Here is an 11647-nt window from a genome sequence, read left to right on the forward strand (position 1 = left end):
TTCTTTAGCTTTAAAAGTTCAATAAAAAATAATAACGTCACACCGTTCTTGCGCGTTCCGCTTGCAGCGCTTATAAGAGTCAAACGTGCTCTGAAGGAACTAAGTACACCTAGCACACTAAACATCGTTACATCCAAATAACTCGTGGAGGGACCGCAAGCATCGTTTTGAGTACACACACATCACAGTCCACGCACTGACACAGAGTGAAGAACAACCGGCGACGGCAGAGTATACAATTGAGCACAACCGCATTCTACCGTGCCACAGTGCAACACCTCGTAGATAACAAAGCCGTAGTGGTGGATGAGATGGCGGCGTTAGAGAAGGCCACCGCTAGGCACAAATTGGACACGACGATTGCGTCAACCTTCGGCTGAAACTTGACTCGATGCCGAGCGCTGACGGAGCACTCGTTTCAATCTATGTCAAGCGTTGGATTTTTCAAACGATGCCATCTAATTCAGCACTATGGCTTTGTTATCTAGAGGTGTTGCGCGGCGCCTCCTCTTCCCTGGCTCCACGCCAAATGTGCGCGGGACTTTAACGAAAACGAAATGGCAAGCATTGACGAAAACCCGTCGGTGTCTGTCAGTTTGTCAGCGCCGGAGAGAGATGGAGAAATTGACGTGTGCTGACGTCAGCGCTTCGGACCAATGGGAACGTCACACGCGTCACCATTTTGTTCTCCTTCCCTCCCGGGCGCTGACAAACGGAAGGCACCGCCGGGTTTTCCCGGCGGTGCCTTCCGATATTCGATTCGAAAGTTATAGATGATTTTCTAAAAAATTCAATGCGAAAAAGGGGCCCATTTTTGCCCGCTTTCGGTCTTTGGCCCAGAGATTCGCCGGCCACCATTTTCCCTTTGAATGTTCTGAACATCAGATCTAACTTTTGAATAAAATATCGGTTCGTGCTGAAACTTTGTCACCTGGTTCGGACTTCTAGCTCTACTTTTGGGCGGAGAAGGAGCGTTCAGCGGTGTGTAGTTTATTTTTGCGGTGAAAAGATCCTGCAAATTTTAACAGGGACTTGTGACGGCTTGAAGCTAGTCCAACGGTGTGTCTGCCTTTTTTGTGCGTCTCCGTGTGTGTGTGTCCGTAAAACGTTGAGCTGGCACTTTAACAATTAACAGGGACTCCCTCAAGTGTTTATCACAAAGGAAAAACTCGTGCATAACAATAACTAGGTATTTTGAATCACACTCATGCGTGGCTTTAGAAACGCGAGACACTACGTATTTACAAGTTGACGCAAGACAAACATTGCACCCGAGCACATCATTTAGAAAGTGCGAGAAATTGCTAGATTATACTCGGGCAATAACATTTGAATCCCCAGAAGGTGACAGAAAACAAACAGACAGCAAAAGTAACGTCGTTGCTTTCATCTTAACTTTAGAAAAAGTAATTAAACTATAGTTTGAAGCAACACTTAGAAAAAAAGTAAAGCATTACAGGTAAAAGTTACCAAACAAAGTCACAAAGTTTCCGTATTGCGTTATTTGTAGCGCGTCAGTACCCAAGACCTTGTGATCGGTTTTGAGAAACAAATAATACCATAGAGAAGCTGGGAGACGGAAGTAGAAAATGAGTGAAATCGGGGGTCACAAGTGAACTGTTTCCCGTCTATAAGCCACTTACGCGTTCATGAATATACATTTAGGCAAGATACCTCTACGGTTGAGGGACAAGCAACTCGTGTTCCTCCTCGCGAAGCACGGGCCAAGAGCGCTGGCTGATCCGCTGATTTCAGAGGGACATACGTTAATGGTACCTTTATGCGGGCCGTGTTAATCGGGTATTAATTCCAGAGGCATAGGCGCCATTACCTGTCACCATGTTTTAGTACAGGTGTCAAAACAATAAATCTGCCAGTTTCTTAAGCCACCCGAAGCTGAGTGGAGGACGAGCAGAACCCCAAAAGACCTTGAATTCCTCTTGTTATCCACCAAGCTTCAGATGGTTTAAAAAATAATAAATCTACACCAGCTCGTCCTCGTCATTGCAGTTTCTTTTGTGTTTTTTTTTTCAATAAATCTCATTTGAGGAATAACCTAGGACCTGGTCATACCTTAACATTCCGGTAAGTGATAAGACATGGGCATGATCGTCCATTTCATTTTTTCGCATTCATCTGTCTTGGGGCCCGAGTTCAAAACATATTACTTTTTAGTATACGTAAAGGTGCCTATTAATATTGCTCCAAGTCTGCTCGATAAACTATAGTGAGTTTCGAGTGAGATGAGGTCCGGCCTTGAAGTCGCATTCATGTGCCTTGCTGCCTGAATTCGAAACATAATGCATTTCACAATAAATAAAAGTGTCTACATTTATTCCTCTCAGTCTGGTGAATAAAACTGTGAGTTTATAGCGAGGTGAGGTCAGGCCGTGAAGAAGAAAGTCCGGGTGTAGCGTAGCACTCCGAGCAGGATATTCTTGTCCACAGGAAAGTCTGTCTTCGTACAACCCTGCGAATGAAAACAGAACGGCCACACACTAACTTTACCCAACACCCACCTAGAATAAACAAAGAACGGGCTCAAGAATCTGTGACGTCATCACAGTGAGACCGAGCGAAGATGCAGATTGGCAACAAGTGCTGCGTCAGTGCTCGGACGGGCCCGTGTCCAATAAAAGCGTCGAAGGACGTTCGGGATCGGGCTCGGGTCCACTTTCTGAGTTGAAGCCATGAAACTCTGACGACGTTCCATTTAGGACGAAGCGTGTGCTCCCAGGCCTCGATTATTCTTGGTGGTTTTGCTTTACCGCAGGATAAGAGCACCGTCGAAGCACCTGCGACATTGCGCATTAGCAGCTCGGTATGTTTTGCGGGGTAGAAAGTAAAGGTGCTTTATGTATATCTTGTGACTGCGGGAAGTTAGGTTCAATGGGCTCCATGGTGTCTCCGCTGCTGATGAGAAATTTGACCAGTACAGTTCGATCGCTAACCTGGGGTCTTTAACGGGCATTGCGCAGCAGTGATGCACGATTGCACGCCGCTGCAATGCTCATGAACGAACAGGGGTGGGTTCATGTATGATATACAGCGTATGGGGAAGGTAACTACTGATGCGCGTTCCTGATGCCCATATCGCCACTACAGTAATTGAAGCTATCACCATCATGTCGTATTTCGCAGTGCTGTTCGGAATAGTGTCAATTCGTCCAGTTTAGAAGCCAGCAGCGAACCCCACTGCTACAACAATTGCAAACCCTTGCCTCTGGAATTCGTATCCTTCAGCACTAAATTAATTTAGGGGACATAGCATCGTGAAAAAAGATACATATTTTCCTTTTTTTATTCACTAAAAAAATGGTATTCTATGTACGTTGCTGAGAGGAATCTTATTAAAAATCGTTTTCAGAAATTGTCTGCTAGTACTAAATTACTTAAAATGCGCTTCGCCTTTATAAACGGACCTATTGGTGGCGTGCGCGAACTACAGGGGGGACTTCTCTAGCTATGACCATCATCGTATGTGACGTGACGGGTAGAACAGACTGGGACAGACTGCGCAGATGTCGGACCCCTCGGCTTCTCAGCTTGCTTCATGCGCTGTTTGGTTAACGTGCGGCAAAGCCTGTTTCACGCGTTCTGTTTAATTGGTGAAGTGATATTTGTAGTAGGACATTTTACCACAGTTTGAAGCCATGGCACGCGTAGTCGTGCTACCAAACGCTTTTGGCGCTGGGGTGTCGAAGTGTTCGGTTGGTGGTGTGCTGTTCTCGACCCCAGTACAAAAAGCAGGATGATGAAAATAGACTATCCAGCGCTTTACCCCAATACAACATCTACCACGGCGAATAGGATGTATTTTTTTCACAATTATTGAGACAAAATTAAACTGAGAAAGGGGTGATTCATCAAATTGAAAATAGAAAATCTGAATTTACCTTTCGCGTATGTATGAACTCCAATGAAAGCGATTTTGTGTATCCTGTTGGTTCCAATGTGTTCTATGAGTCCTGGTCTCCCATTAGTTTCAAATTGATTCATTTGTTTTAATATGGTAAAGGCTAAACAAACGCTTCCTCAATATAACTGGCAGGAAAAATCGGTGGCTGACCTCCGGAATCGTTCCAATCAAATCTCAGCTTATTCATCTGGTCGATGCGAAACGTGCTAGACCCCCTCGCGATCGAAGCCTTAAATCTACTAAGGCGTTGACACTTGAGCGTCCCAAAAAAATTTAGTATAAACCTGCTATGAGTTACTATTCATCGTATGTTTTTCTTTAGCGGACCCCAATGCGCATAATGCGTGATGAACTTATCAGCGAGAAATTTTAAATGCGTAAACAATTCTTAGTAGAAATGGGATAGAACAGAATAATCAGTCGCCTGAATTTACCGGGCCATGTCAGACAATTAAAAATTTATAAAAATTTCTGCTTGTTTTTCTTTAGCAAAAGCCGCGATATAAGAAACTTCTCTGCCACGTATTCGATGCGGGAGGAGCTAAGCGTGAGTTGTAACTGTCGAGTCACACTTTAATAGAAGAGTCGGTATCGGCAAGCTCAATGCAGCTAAAACAAGTTGGCGGCGGTATGCAACAAGTGCGCACGCGTACACAGCTGAGAAGACGGCACGTTATTCACTCTGGTGAATGCGAAAAAAAAAAGAATCGGAGAGGCTGTGATTAGCCCTGGCGCACGCCGCGCTAAAGTTGTAAAGTGAAGCTGAAGGTTGCTTTAAATATTAGGAAACAAAATTAAAAAGCAACTTACAGGCGCTGTTATTCATTAAAAATATAACTCCCCAAAACGTCATACACGTTTCTTTAATAAATAAACCGCTTTTAATAGGAATCGATGCGAACTAACATAGCGACTCCGTGCTTTGACAAAGCGCATCGTCTGCTCGCATCCTACCAACTGCGCCAGAGTGGCGCCCGAGAGGAACATTGCTCGAAGCAGTGGGCCTTTCTTCTAGTCGTCCCGGTGAAGAAACGCCATCCAGGAAGGCCGAATAATGAGACCAAGATTGGCAGCTCGGTGCTGGTTATTTTGTTCTGGGAGCTCAGAAAACGCGTCCAATCTCGTCGGTAGCTTCTTTTTTCTTCAGTTGATAGTTCAGATCTGTGTGAGTGTATTTCTTTTGAGAGTTTAGACTTTTGAATTACCGTATACCCGTGCGTTGGTTCGTAATTATACACTTACGGCCTTTGCAGGGGGAGTAGGTCCTCCCTGCGGCAGCAGCTCGAAGAAGTCGCGGTACCCCTACCCTTCCTACAGAACTTTAATTCCTTTTTCAAACAGGCACCTCTCCACGCAGTGTTGGCCTCTTTGCTCCGGGGTTGTGTTGGAGAAGTTGCTAGGGTAATTAGACCCACATGTTATGAGGCCGCCTGCCTGCAGGGACTAATGCGGAACACCTCTTTCTCTTTGTCTCCCCCAAGAAAAGAGTTTTTTTCAGACAAGCATTTAATTATCGTGAGTCGAAGCTTTTCCAATCGCCCGCTACAGTTTTTTTTTAACTAGTATAAGGGTACACATTTTCAATAGTAGTGCTCGGGTAAAGGTTGTTCAGGATGGCTCATTCGGTCTTGGGTAAGGTAGTGTGGTCCAAGGTGTAAGATAGGGATCAGGTGGGGAAACGAAAGCCAAATGAGCGACCAGATTCTGTCTCCCCTCGGTTTTCTTTTCTTTTTTTTTTTCGGTCGCGCCATCTATGTGGAGCACCGCGAACTCTTCCTCCGGGTAGGCGGCCGTCGGTGACCGGCTAAACTGACGAAGATGGTTTCTCGAGGATTTTCAATGGAGTACTGTCGTACTCTCGGGTTATTTTGCGTGCTTTTAAGAATCCACAGCAGTTTATTCATGCAAATGAACCAAATATTTATTTTATAGGGTTTGTCTTACTTAATAGTTCAGGGGGAATCCACAGGGTGGCGGATCGGAGAATCTGAGTATAAAGCACTGGATAAATCATTTTATCCAGTGCTTTATCGGAGTAGATCGAAGTGGTGGTGTTGTTTCAGAGAACGTAATGTTTCGTGTTCAGCGAGTTGGCTACTAAGTTTCATTGGTTTCACTTCTTACCTGCATGTGAGGTAAGTTTAAGTTTAGGGGAATTTTAATCAGCTGATATGTCGTAATCCGGTGCGCAGCGCTGCATTGTTAGCCTATATCATGATAACTTGGGCTGGCTCGGGCCCCGACAACTTTGCGTGCTAGTGGAAGCGTTACCGCCGTTACCGCGCTGAAGACTGGATTCGTGCTTCTTTAGTGCTCACGTGAGACGTAATTTTTGATAGATTCTGATGTAATTTTGTATATATTCTGACGTAAGTTTTGATAGATTTTGGCTGCATTAAAGGTGCGACCGCGCTTGCCTGCAATGGCATTCCTCAAGGCGTAGAAGATACGGCCCGCTTATTGTCCTCACCGAAACCGATACAGTAAGATAAACAGCAAACTGTCTCATCTGACTGCCTCTGTTGCCGCCATTTCACAAATTGAATGAACGATAAAAGGTAGATTATCCTTAAAAGCAAGGCGCATGTACGGTGCACCCCAAACTTAACGCCGCCATGAGATGGTCCGGTTTATTAACTTTTTGAGCTATTCCTTAACCTAGCGGTCGAACTAATTGCTGAAGATTTGCGTCCCCGATGAAAACCCAACCAGGGGAAACTATTGCAGCAGCTGCAGCGATCAATTTATCTTTGGGTAGCAGGAAATCGATTTGTATTTGCGAAACCGAGTGGCGGCGTTAAGTTTGAAGGGCGCTGTACTATTACCCTATTGTGCGCCGGCGCAGGTCTGTTAGTAAGCTCAACTCTGTCTTTTGTAGAACCTTACCCTTTGATTTTTTTACGATAAGAATTGCTCGTGGTGATGACTGCGGGAAAAATGAACATTTGTGTACAGAAATTTTGTCACTAATTATTTGTCTTTGTAATCTTAGACATAAAATTTGCATTTCATAAAGCTTTAGGTGTAAAAGACCTCTAGTTTGTGAAAAAAAGTCTGGCTTCACATTGTAATTAAGGCTCAGCAGATATTTTATTCCTACAGAGAAAATGAAGAATTTGACACGCACCAAACTAAGTAAGCTTCGCAAAATATTATCCCCGCGAGTGTCCAGGCACCACATGCATCATTTCGGCAGCCCCCTGATGCCTTGGGCGTAGAAAGAACTGGGCTGCTATCGTAGCCACTGCAGGACCTCTTTCTGAAGCGCTTCATCTGTCTGAAATTTTTTTCCCTCCCTGAGGTTGTTTAAAAGGAAGCTGAAGAGGTTCTTGAAAAAAATTCGAAGCAAAATGCAGTCTTTTTACTTCATGAACCCCAATACCCAGACCGGTTCTGACCGGAGGACCTCACAGTTGCCGAACTTCGGTGGCCGCACCAGGTACTGTGCTGACGAAAGTCTGTGCAACTGGAGAACGATGCGCATGCTCGTGTGGTCATTCTAGTAGCCGGCTTGTCGCACTTCCCCGAAGAAATGTTCCACTGGGTCTTGATTCATCTTGCTGTTATCACATAGGCGAATCCCCAGTTCTTCAGCAGGTGTATACCTAGTTGAAGTGTTGAGTGCAGGGTGACTCTGAGCCCCTCGCTGGTGTTGTTCGTAAGGATGATCTCCCTGGGAACGTTGCCATGCTCTAGTCTGCTTGCCAGTAATCTAGCCATCTGACTGCGCTCTTAATGGTCAGCAGGTCGCTGCAGCCAGGCTTTAGGACCTCAGCAGGCTAGCGTCTGTTCATGGCATCAAATAATTTCTTCAGATGCATAGTGAAGTGGGTGGTCCCTTCACAGTCCACCAGCTCGCAAATATACTGCTCCTGTATATAGTTGAGTCTTTTTGCCATGCTGGCACTGAAGACCTGTGTAGCCAGCTTCACCCTCATCTTGTCTTTTTGGGACGGGCGAATGTGTGCCACTTTGAGCTTGGGACACACCCTGAGGTCTCCAGGTACCAGCTGGTCTGATAGAAGAAAGCCTCATAGTACGTCCACTGGACCTATGCACTCTCAATTTCGAATGATTTTTGCTTTTCCAGTCGATTGCGGATACATTTCAATAGGTAGGGAGTGTCCGAGAATGCATAGATTTTTGGCTCTCTGTCCACCGGATGTTCAAATGAGTGGTACGAATGATCTTGTCTGCCGACGATACTAAGCTCCGTTCACATATATCGATTAGTGTTTGCACCCTCACAGATTATGCCATAAACCTTTGCTCCAGCTTCTTCTAGGAGTAGGATGGCTTGTAGCATCAACTGGGCAAGGAGAGCTCCCCTGGTGGAGTTGCGTTATGCGAAAACGCCTATTGGCTGCGCGTAGCTGCCAGCAAGCGGACAAAAGATAAACACAAGGCCATGGTCTGCCAGTTCGCTTCTTTTCTGGTTGTTTTTCTCATCATCCACTATACCAGTGTATATAGGTCTTGAATTTACGGCTTTGCAGTTCCTTACCTGAATTTCATCAAATATCTGAATGCCATGTTTTTCAGACTCTGCTCTGTGCTGCATATTGAGTAGGAAGAAGTTCTGGGTGAATACACGCTTGAGGCCAACCATGGAGATTGTGATGATCGCAAGTTCCAAGAAGGCCGGTGTTTCGCGAAGCCGGGGTGTGACAATGACATGTTGCAAAAATGACCACCTCGCGGGGCCGGGTTGTGGCAGAACAGGGAACAGCGCGCCTGCAATCTTGGAAGGACCATCCGGGTTTTCCCGCATTCCGTGCTCGTCGGGAACAATGGGAGAATCGAGGGAAAGGAGAGGGAGAGAGAAGAGGGCGCACTCAACGGCCGTCGGTGGGGATTCGGGGGGAAAGCAGTTGGAGGAGAGCGTCGATCGAGACTTAACGCGTGGTCAGCGGCCAGCCGAAAGGTAACAAATAAGAAATGCCGTGCTGAGTCCTGAGGCGGAAACTGCACGACGTACCCTTCCACGCAACTGCCACGAACGGGGTCGCCGTCTCCCGGAGCCGATGTAGCAGCCACACGCAGTAGCAACAACACCCGATTGACATTAATATTACCCGATCTGACGCAAGAGCCACGGCTCATCGCCAGCCAGCCCGAACTCTACACGGAAGCCCCGGTTTGCTTGCCCCTGCGGTGTCCCGAAGGCCTCCGCGAGCACGTCGTCAACTAAGCAGTGAGCCCCAAAGTCATCGACCCTCCCTCTAGTTCCTTAGTAATAAACTTGTATCTGTTCGCCGATCTCCTCACTCATTCTCGTCCAAAAAGAATACCGGGACCAGGGTTGCGGTTGCAAAACGTCACAAGATGTACTTTAAAAGAGTCTTTTCAGATGGTAGAGGCAGAATGTCATTGTCCCTCAGAAACCGACGGGCAGTAGGTGTGCGAATGCGGAGCAGCAGACAGAGCAGCAACCAGTTGTCGTCATATCTGCGCCGCTGCTTGGACTTGCACTTTGCTGCAGCAGTGCATTGGTCCATTACCGAAAGCTGGGCGTCGGAGAGGTTGACTGCAGCAAGCGGTTGGTAAATCAAGTGCTGCTGCACATCGTGCAGTTCCTGCCAGCAGCCAATGACCTCTTTTTGAAGCTTCTGTCTGGACTTGAGAAGTCTCAGCCGGGGCCTTCTACAGGCGATCCTGTTTTTTTTTAGTTGCTTCACCTTCACCTTTTTCGTTGGACTGAATATGACAAGCCTAAGATTGGTGCTATGGGCTGCCTCTCTTTTGTAGTCTAGCAGGATGGATGCGAAGCGCGTTCTTTAGAGAGCGACAAGCAGGGCACTGCCCATCAGTACTGGTGACGAAGGTACACCGGCTATGTGGCCACGCTTCACCCACGTCGACGAATGCACATTCTCTCAGAACGTGAGGGTAGTCCTTTGCATAGGGCCACCAGAACAAAGCACCAGTCGATCAAGCACCTTCAGGGCATGTGTCCGGTCATGTACGTTGTCGATCTAGATGCCGTTGAAAGTCAAGTCCGTGGATACAGTTTTTCCCCAGATAAAGGTGTTGACTGACAAACCTCCGCCCTGTTCTGCTGAGATCGAGAGAACCCTCTCAAATACCTCAGGTTGTCACGTGTCAACCTGTCGACACATGGTGGAAAAGTCAATTGCCTGCACCCCAGCATAGTTCATGGTGTGGACGGCCCAAATCTTTCCTGGAAGACCGACGAGATGTGGCTTCCCAAAAAGATCCGAAAAAAAAGAGGATGATCACACGCGCATTGTAGTTTGATACCCTGTGGCTGGTCGGACACTGACTGAACTCCCACGCTCTCTCCCCGGCCGTTTTATAGGCAGATAGAGCCCTCCCCTGGCGGCGCCCCCTCATTGGTCAAGCTTCGGACCTTGTGTGTGTGAGGCGTGAGGGGACGTCAGCAGGGTTGACGTGCGTGGGAACCCAGCGTGTCCGGAGCCTTTTATTGACAAAGAGTAACGAAATAGCAGTAGCTAACTTCCATGGCAGGGCGCGACCGTGGCCGCGAGTGACGGCTGCCACTACTCCGGCATTGTCACACAGGATGATTGTTCCGGGCTGGGCAATCAGCGCTGAAACTGCCAGGGCTTGAGCTTCCCTGACGTAGATGTTGGGCGCAGGTTGAGTGACGATGGCTAGGTTACCTTGCGGAGTTGCCACACTCAGTACTGTGTTACTGGCGTCGGATGCAACCACTGCGGTGGGAGCTTTAAGGGCCCACGGAACTTTGTGGGGAAGCAATTTCCACACTTGTTGGAGAGTCGTCACGTATCCTTGGGGCAGCGGCCCCGGGTAGTTGAGAAGTCGAAAAAGCGGGTTCAACATATGATAGTGGGCTCGGTAAAGTGAAAAATAAAAACAAAAAACTAAATGGCCCACAAATCGCTCCACTGTCTTCTGTGGGAGTGGCTGTTGGAGGTTCTGCAGCAATGCTGCAAGGTCGCGCTTGCGGTTGCCAGTATGCCCGATCATATGGTCGGCGCCTTCCAGTAAAAAGCCCAAAAACTTAATGGTGTGGGCCGGATGTTCTTGGGTGTCTTTTGCATTGACTTTAATTCACACTTGTGGACGTCGCGAAGGAATTGGCGGGTTATCTGGGCGAGGAGGTGGGCGTCTCGATGAGCCAATAAAAAATTGTCCAAGTGGCTCCATGCCCAGATGCCGAGTGCACGTAAGTGCCGTGTGATTGCGGTGGCTAGCTGCTGCATCACAAAGGGCTCCGGTGGCAGGCCAAAAGGAAGACGCGTGAAGCAGTAGTACTCGTGTTCGAGACGGAAAGTTATCAGCCGCTGGCTTGAAGCATTCAAGGTAAAATTATAATAAGCCTCAGCTAAATCAACCTTGGTGAAGAACGTGTTGCGCAGCGCGAGGTTTCCAAAATTGCGACTGGCAAAGGTTGCAGGCGGAATTTTGGGGCTTTCATGTGCGAGGTGAGTGCCGACGCGTTCAGGATGAACCTACCCTCCGTGTCGCTCTTTGGTGCTAATTTGAACAGGGCTAAGATATGGGCCCCTGGTTGTTTTACGAAGAACTCCCGACTGTAGCATCGAAGCGACTGCTTGTCTTAGCACCGTAACTTGTGAGGGGGGGGGGGGGGCACGATTGTTAACTACAGTGTTCTTGGAAGGGCAGCACAGAACACCTAGTCTTGATTTTATTTCTCAACATTGATAGCTGGCACTTGCAAGAACGAAAGAGGAGCGTGAGGAAATTTCTCAAAGTGCGATC

This window comes from Ixodes scapularis, unplaced genomic scaffold (genome assembly GCF_016920785.2).
Source record: "Ixodes scapularis isolate PalLabHiFi unplaced genomic scaffold, ASM1692078v2 ptg000044l_1__unscaffolded, whole genome shotgun sequence".
In the NCBI taxonomy this organism is placed as follows: Eukaryota; Metazoa; Arthropoda; class Arachnida; order Ixodida; family Ixodidae; genus Ixodes; species Ixodes scapularis.